We start from the raw sequence: 8,959 nt of genomic DNA, 5'->3' as shown, positions 1-8,959 counted from the left end.
AGGAGCAGGTAGTGGGGCTCAGCTGGTTGAAGTGGCGAGGAGCAGAGGCTTACAGAGTCTGGAGGGGGATCACTTTCAAGTCGCCTCTCAGTGGATGAGGCATGCTTGATATTTCCTGGATGAATGAAAGGAAAAACGATTTTACCCAATTAATAGACATTGTGAGGTATCTATCTTCCGATGTTTAACAGCATCTATGAGGCGATCAAAACTCAGCAGGGAAATAACACGATCATATTATTGACGACCGCTAAAATTGGTTTCATTGGTGCCATAACTCTGTCAGGTTTTACCCACTGAGTTAATCAAATGTATGAAACAGTCACAATAAGGTGAAGGTGACGGGCAATTTAATAAGTTCTCCTCATTTTTATCATTAATTTCTACCTGAGCTGCTTTTTCTCAGCTTATTGCAAACTACAAAGATGTTACGCATAATTACCATCAGGATCTTTAAACCAGACATACTATATTTGTCAGGAGGGTGAGTTATGCTTTAAAACAGATGAGGATATTATTTCTATTGCTCTCTTTGGTTCCTGCCACTTTATCTGAAAGATAAACACAGAGTTATCGCCAAAGAGTGACCACATCAAACATTCATGGATATTTAAGGCACCTCTCGAGTAAAACGTAATTTCCAAGCTTACAACCGAGATATCACCTAGATGGTGGATCTCCTCAATGGCTGGGGTTGCCATGGAAACATGGTGGGTAAAAAAAAAGGGTTGGACTGCAGGGAAGTGGGCAGACATGTATGCTAATAAATATTCCTATCGTGGCGAGGTTACAGATTTATATCTCACCGGGATTCGTCTGATGAGGGTGGATGGTCGGTTCAGTCTCACAGAGAGGGAACATTGATCACACATACAAACAAGTTCAGCAAACATGTTTATTCATCAGGGGCGATGGATCTTCCCAGGATTATTATCCATGTATCGTAACCAACAGCAGCATCGTATTGCAACAGAAATTCCCCATGAATCTGTTTTGGTTGATTTGAGCGGATTCTTGCTGTCAAACCCACAGAGGTTTGCTCCTAGTTTGCACTATTCAACATTCTGCAATTCCCCTCCATTAACAAGCACTGGGAAGTTTGTTGCTGACCTTTCCTATTATGTCACAACGTTTTGTCACTGATTGCAAAACTACGTTAAAACTTGTAGTCACTTCTAGACCCAAATATAAATTTAAGACATTTCATTCAACCTGGGTCTTTCCTGTATTCAAAGCTCAAAGAGGCAGAAGCCCCCCTCAGAGGGGTTCACAGGGGCAGGGTAAAAAAAACACCAGCTTCTGCAGCTGCACCCAGAGAAGTTTATTTGCTGTGTTGTGTGCGTGTGAAAGCATGTTTTTGAAGGGACATTTGAAGAATAGCCTGCGATGTTCAAGGAGCAGTCAGAGCATCAGAAGAGCAACACGGAGGAAACGAGGGGAAAGGTGCGATGAATGTTGATCTCAAATATTACATCAGGCTGTTGATGAATCCATCAGCAGCAAAGAGGATTACACACGTTTTAAACGTGTGAAGTCACGATGTAAAATCCATCTGCTCTCTACAGTATAGGTGCAGATGTTTACTCCTGAATCACATTTATACTATCAATAGAGCCAAGGTGAGAAAGTAACTTGGAGAGTTCAACATTAAGAGTCTAATTGCTCCTCTGTGCTGTCTGTTAGAGCAGATGGGGGCTTTCTAGGTGCTATGACTGGGTCACAGTGTGAATTAATGGAGCAATAAGGAACAGCCAATTAGTCGGGCCTATGCAAACATTGGCAAAAGTGAGGTTGGAGGTCCAGAAGAGCCCCTCCAAACCCCCTTTAAGATGTGCAAATAAACGTGGACATGAAATATAGCCATCAAAACCACGTTACCCACCAATTATTGGAAACGCTGATTTATAAGCAGCGGTGGTCTTATCAGCTTCCAAGAGCGTTAAATCTCAGCTCTCTGCTCAGTTGTGAAGTGGCTTCTATCGGGCCCGGATCATATCATTATAACTATCTTGATGTGGAAACGGCTGTCACACTCGCACACAGCAGCCAGGCGAATCGCACTCGCTCCCCAGCCGTCTTCGCACAATATTCCCTCAGAAAGGCGAGTTCAAAAAGAAACGGCAGTGTGCTTTACTCAGCTTTAAACCAGCAGCTAATGCGTTACTACTCCTGCCCAGGCGCAAGAAAGGATTTCTCCATCATTAGCATAAAGATGCTTTGAGAGAACATTCCTTATTGTCCATACACAGCATATAGCTCGTGTGTATTGTATGACTCACAGCAGAGTAAGCAGGGATTGGCACGTACGGTCATATAACGGACAGCACATGTCTTGATGGAGAAATACAAAGATATACATCAGTGGAGAATGAGCTGAAGAGATGGTTTCTGAGTTCAATTAATACCTGATGTGCTATTTAACACCATGATGATGGTCACATATCATTTCAATACGTGAAGCGTTTAGACTTTGCCATCACCTTTGATCGGCACATTTGCATTTGTGCAGAACACTTGAACGTACATGACATGACATAAAATTGGTATAATCCAAGGCACGTAAAGCATTAAGCCAGATGAGTGATAAGAGCCTATAAACATAGCACTTGTCCCACAGGATTTACAGAAACTGTGACTAACACAGATGGGACAATCATTTACGCCAGAGTGTTTTGTCATTATTCACTCGGCACATCAACAGATTCTCACATGAAGCTGAAAAACTGAACAATTCTGCCAGAAGACACACGCCAAATCAGCGTTTGCTTCATGAAGGACAAGCATCAGTTCATCTGGGGGCATATACATGATGACTTTTGGTTATTGTCACTCTAAAGTTAACCTAGCTGTTCAAAGCACGAGACCTTTCTTTCCTCTTGACAAACAGGCGAAGAAGTAGCTGCATCTGCCATAACTGCTCTAATGATTCCCATCACTGAATCATCTCCAGCGGGGACACAGTTGATCCCTCCACCTGGACTTGTCAGCTGGAGGAATTAGGACGCCTCTGAGGTGGCGAGCAGCCCGCTGATTGTTTGACCGTACATCAATGCAGCATTTTATTAAAATAGTACAAACAGATCTGGTTGTCAGCCTGTTTGACTCCCAAAAAACTTTAATCTGTGATTTTTACTGCGCTGATATTCCGCCTGGATCTGTATTCATCACAAGCCGAGACAAAGTGCGGCTATATGAGAATCAGACAACAGATTGTCTTTTGGCTTTTGGGCACCGTGGGTTGCACCATCTAATAATAACCTGATAATTACATTTATCACAGTCATGGAGGTGTGTTTCCTCAAACTTACACCTTTTATATTAAATATAAATCCCCCTGCTACATCACATCCTGTCGGATTCAGTGACAACAATGTGATGCGTGCAAAGAGTGAGGTTGATTCAGATTTTTGTTTTGCAAACAGAAAACAAAAACACTTTCATGAACCTTACAAACTGAAATCAGCCCCATTACTTCTCAGAGCAGGACACATTGTATTTAAGGGTACTGTCTGGAAACTAACGCTCTGATTGGTTTGAAAGGAGCCAGTAATAGGCTATGTTAGATTATGCAATGTTTTTTAATTGAGACTGGAGGAATCCAGAAGGAAACAAGTTTGGTGTATCCTACTGTATGTGTGCAAGTAGACAGTCACACTCAGGTGTTAGATCTTCCAATAAGAAAGTAAACCATTAGAAGTTCAGTTCAATTTCACTGGTGGTTATTGAAATGAGATGCCAGGTGATATAGAGAATAAACCGACATATGGCTCTAATACGTGACCGTAATTACACATGTATTGTCAGTTAAGTTGAGGTAATAGAATGCAGGATCAAATGAGGAGGATTTAGCTACAAATAATTAAAAACCTGCAAACATCAGAAACATGCAGAGACAAAGTCATTACAGAGTGGAGAGAAAAAGCACATCTCTAAAAGATCTTACTAATAAATAGATGATATCTCATTCTCACCTGGTTGTAGCACCGGGTGTCTCTCGCCGGATATGACTGCAGGTCTCTTTTCCCGGCGTGGAGAGCCTCATGTGACGAGCACGGTCCAGATGTTGTTCACTTTGAGCATGTTTGCCAGGATCTGTCCTTGGTTCTGAAGTGTTGCTCGCGCTGGCACCGGTCTGACAAACTCCTCCGCGTGCGCGCGCCCAGATGTGCACGATACCACGGACACAGCCTGAACCTCCCCGGTGCTCACATGGGTCCAAAAGCATCGGCGTGGAGGACGCTCCACGGATCCTCTGTTACTGTCAGCAGCGGCAGGAGGCGAGAGAATCGAATATGAAATTATACTGGAAGATATATTTGTTATTTTGCATTGCATTCGTCAGAAAGTTAATCGACTTCAAAATAAGAGCTGAGGAGGAGTCCTCACGCGTCCGCTCTGTGCCGCTCCGCAGCCAAGAGTGGGGCGCGTCGTGCGCTGCGCTCTGCTCCCACCAACCTGACCGGGCTTCATGAGGTTTGCAAGTTCCAGCTCCGAAATGGAACTCCAGCAATAATGAGAACTAATTTAACCAATACAACGTGTTTAGGAATACAAAATTAAGAAGGTGCATACATGAAAGAATCCCCAAATCCCTATCTCCAACTTCTGGGTCTGACTGTGTTACGCATCCCCCGTGGAGCTGCTGGTGTGGGTCTAACTTTTAATGATAAAACGAAAACAGTGAGAGGAAATCATTAGCCTACAAATAGACTTTCAAGGCGCTGCCTCTCTCCAGCTAAAATTAGAAAAAAAATGATAAAAGAGAAATGCATCAGTTGTTTTTTTTGTTTCTCTCTATGAAGGCTGGCCAACTCCTCATTCACCTCCATCTCATTAAAACTGAATCACACTCCAGTTGAGTGGCACAGCTCTTCACAAGCTGGAGAGGTGCAGCACACTTTGCGTTTCACTGAAAAGGACACACACAAAGCATTGTTTCTATCTAAGTGAGACAGTCGTTGGATTATCCCATAGCCCCTTATCATAACCTAACCATTTCCATACCTTAATCCCAACGTGCAGCTGATTCTCTATCCCCCAAAGCAAGTTTTGACCTTTAAATACACATTTGAATAAGTCAGGGCCAGCTAAAATGTAGTCTTTGCTCAAAATGGTCCTCACAAAGATATAAGTACACACACACATACACGCATCTTTGGGTCTCCATGACACATTTCCTGAAGACTCAAACCTTAGCTACTTCTCGCTGAACCTGAACCTAAACTTAGCTTTAACCTTAACCGAAACCTAATCTTAAAACATACCTTCACCTTGAACATTTATGATTTATTCTATTGGGTCCTGCTTTTTGTCCCAATAAGGAAGACAAGTCCTTATAACGTGTAAAACAGATGTAGGTCCCCATAACACATGTAAGACCTGAACCACACACACATGGGCATATATACACACATTCATATTTAGAGGTAGAATGGGGGCCTACTTGTACATTGTAGTGTTTGCCTATAATTTATTACATTATTATAATCATAAACATCAAACGATTGTTTATCTGTGCTTTCAGCAGCTATATAAAGGTGTTAGGATGTGGTTAAACCGTGTCCTGTGACATTCTGACCAAGGCCAACTGGGTATTTAGACATAAAAATAGAGAAGTCTCTTAAACACAAGCCTCTCCATATCACATCATGTGTATCAGCGCAACCTATAAATCTTGTTTTTGACACAAAAGAAATGGACCTTACTGTATCGATTCAGCCTATAAAGTATTTAACAGTGGTGTAGTCAGCAGTGGGAACTTGCAATGGTCTCACTGGTAATTTAGGTTAACTACTCTACACCTTGTTTCTCAGGCAGAGCATTTAGCAGAGACAGCATTTCATGATGCTCCAAACTTGTGCACTTTTTCTTTGGTCTCCCTCATAAACAATATTACGTCAGCCACATTCCTGTTGCATAATTAGTGAGAGGAGTTCAGGAAAGGTCTGCTGCACCAGTTCGGTTTTGTGTTCCTGAAGCAACAAACAAGTTCATTCTGGATTAATTGAGCCTCACTGCTCACCCATTTCTGTCCCCTTCACCTACTAAAGCACCGTCACCAGTGCCACCACCCTTCCTCTCACCCCCCCACATACAGAACACACCATCTCACCATTCTCAAATGTTTCATTTCCACACTAACAATAGCTACCTTGCAGTCAGGGACTGGGATCAGAGGAACTTCGCCTGTGTACAGTGGCAATTAAAGTGACGTGTGTGTCCTGCCTGTTGCATAATTCCCTCAGCTAACACAAAGGGACCAATTTTCTCCTGAAACCGAAATGATAGTTTACAGTACAATAGTAGAGGGCACGTGGGTGGAATGGAAAGTTTGGATAGAAGCGTGCCGCTTTAGGACGAGTGAGAAGAGAAGGGTGAAAAAGTGATGTGTTGGAAGCCAGTGGTCACTGTGCATAGTTTTCTGATCATTTGGCATCAATGAATGATGATGAAACAATCAGAGCAAGATCCACAACAGGAGATTGTCAGGGTCAGACGCACTCACAGTAACAGGAAAAGGTCTGGAGCTTTCAGGCGAGAGGTGACAGCTGGGTAGAGCCAGCAGGCAGGAAGCAGGACATGAAGTGTAAATGAAGCTGTGAAAATCACATGTTTTTGTTTACTGCACAAATCTCTTTTTGGTTTCTCTATTTTTGTTGATATTTAAATATTCTTATAAAAATGAAAACACTTCACCTACGGGGAAGAAGAGGATGAACCTTGAGGCCGTGTCTGCCTCGGCTGAGTCATCCCTTTAATTTCTCCACAACATCTGCTGTGTATCATTAGGAGAATTCAGGTTAAGTGTGAGGGTCAATTCAACCACATCACAAAAAAGAAATGTTCTCTCTTACTACTCATGCATGGTATCCAAGCATGCAAAAAGTTACTGTTAAATATGAGTTTTGAGATAATTTAAATATTTCTACACATAAATGAACGGTGTTGAATATAATTTGGTTCACGAGTTCACAGTACAAAAAAATGAATATGAAAAGATTTGATGGCTATCGAGACGTGAATAAGATAAACAGTGTCAGAAATACCATAACAACCCACCTTTTATGTTTGGTGAACTGTCACTTTAAACAGCATTTCTGTTAAATACCCAGGGACCGTCCTGTAATTAGAAGGTTGTAGCTTCAACTTCCCAATCAAAGACTTCATCCTTGCTTAAACGATAATTCTCTTTTATTACCCTGCGAGCTAATGTAGCCGGAAGCAGGGTATTGTTTTCACCTTGTGTGTCCGTGGGTGATTGTGTGCACATAAAATAACTCAACAATGCATGGATGGATTTTCAGAAAACTTGCCACCGCACACGCCTGAAGACTAAATCCTTCTGCAAGACCACACTATATATCTGAAGACATTAAATCTCCTCGGAACAAGTGGCAGTCAAAGAGTTTAGTGTCACGTATGCACAGGGTTGTACCGGCAGCTGCGGCAGGAAAGGGAGACCTTGGGGCAGGAAAGGGACGTTGGAAAAGAATGAAAAGTTGAGGCTGCATAACATAGAGGAAAAGGAAGCCCAGACCATTAGAACTTTGTTAGACATGGAGAATGTCAACTAACAGGCCTGGGAAGCATGAGGAACAACTAAGGGAGGAGATAACCATCATCGCAATGTAGAAGACTGAGGAGTGGGAGGACAGGTCCTGTGAGGAAGCTCTGCAGGAGCATCTGGACATTGCCACCAAAGAGGCTAATATTAACCTTACAGCAGGAACCAGGAGAGATAACCTGCAGCAGCTGGCTGAGGAGAGAGCAGTAGAGGCCACGCAAGTCAATGAAGTTCTTCAGAATAAAAGCCTGGATCTTCAGACAAAGGAAAAACAGCTGAGTGACATTAATGAGGTTGGAGGCAGTAGCTTACACACGTGAGAAAATGGTAAATGGTCTGTGAATAAAGCGCTTGTCTACTCTTGATGACCACTCAAAGCACTTTACAGTAGTTTCACATTCATCCACTCACACCCACATTCATACAGCGCCTCTACGTGCAGCACTTTCTCTATGAGAAGGGGCAATCGATCGGCCGACCTTCTGGTTAGAGGACTACCGCTCTAACCCCTGAACCACAGCTGAAAAGGCTGAGAAGGAACTAAAGGAGGCAGGAGCTCATAGTTTTGAAGAGCTGCTTAACACTGACCTTCAAGAGGAGGTGCAGAGTGAAAAAGTATGTGCACATGAGGAGCTGCAGAAACAGGAAGACAACAGGCTTTTGTTGTGGTACATTTTTTGGGGGCTGGGACTGGGCTGGTTTCAGATAGACATTGAAGTCCTGACATTTTCCTGAAATATACTGAAGGGACTGTCTGTGACAACACCAATGTCTGAGTCAGATGCTCTGCACATTTTGTTTCCTAATGTCTCCCTCCAACACCTGGTAGAATGTCTGGGAGAGCCCATGTGAGTGAACAGTGAAATGACCACATACACATGTAAGCAGTGGCTGTTGGGGCATATACAGGGCACACAGGGTATGCATTGGCCCTTTCTCAGAGGCTCAGCCTTATCTACAGGTGACAATAATGTACTCAATAAAACAATTGCACACAGCAAAGGTCAGATGATCAAACAGGTTAAAAACAAACCACATCAACCCAGATCATCAAAACCTCTACTTTAGGGCAAAGTTAGTTGGAAATTGAAGGCAAGTGAAATGTACGGCAGAAAAACCCCCATTGTAGTCTAAAAATAATAGTTCACAGATACGCATGATTTCAGCGAGCTACTACCACGCGTGTGTATAGAAGAGAAACCAGAGTACGCCCACAGTTCGCAGAGCGCCTTTAGAATCATACATGCAGAGAGCATCTGATCAATTCCCTCTTACTCTCAAAGCCCATCCATCTTGTTTAACTTTATCCTCTGGGAACTTAGCCGCATCTTTAGAGTAATCAGCATTTAGATTAAAAATGCAAACACCCGCTATAGATCATCTTATTTGTAGAGC

The sequence above is a fragment of the Limanda limanda genome, chromosome 4 (assembly GCF_963576545.1).
Source record: "Limanda limanda chromosome 4, fLimLim1.1, whole genome shotgun sequence".
Classification (NCBI taxonomy): Eukaryota; Metazoa; Chordata; class Actinopteri; order Pleuronectiformes; family Pleuronectidae; genus Limanda; species Limanda limanda.
This window is presented reverse-complemented; position numbering follows the sequence as displayed.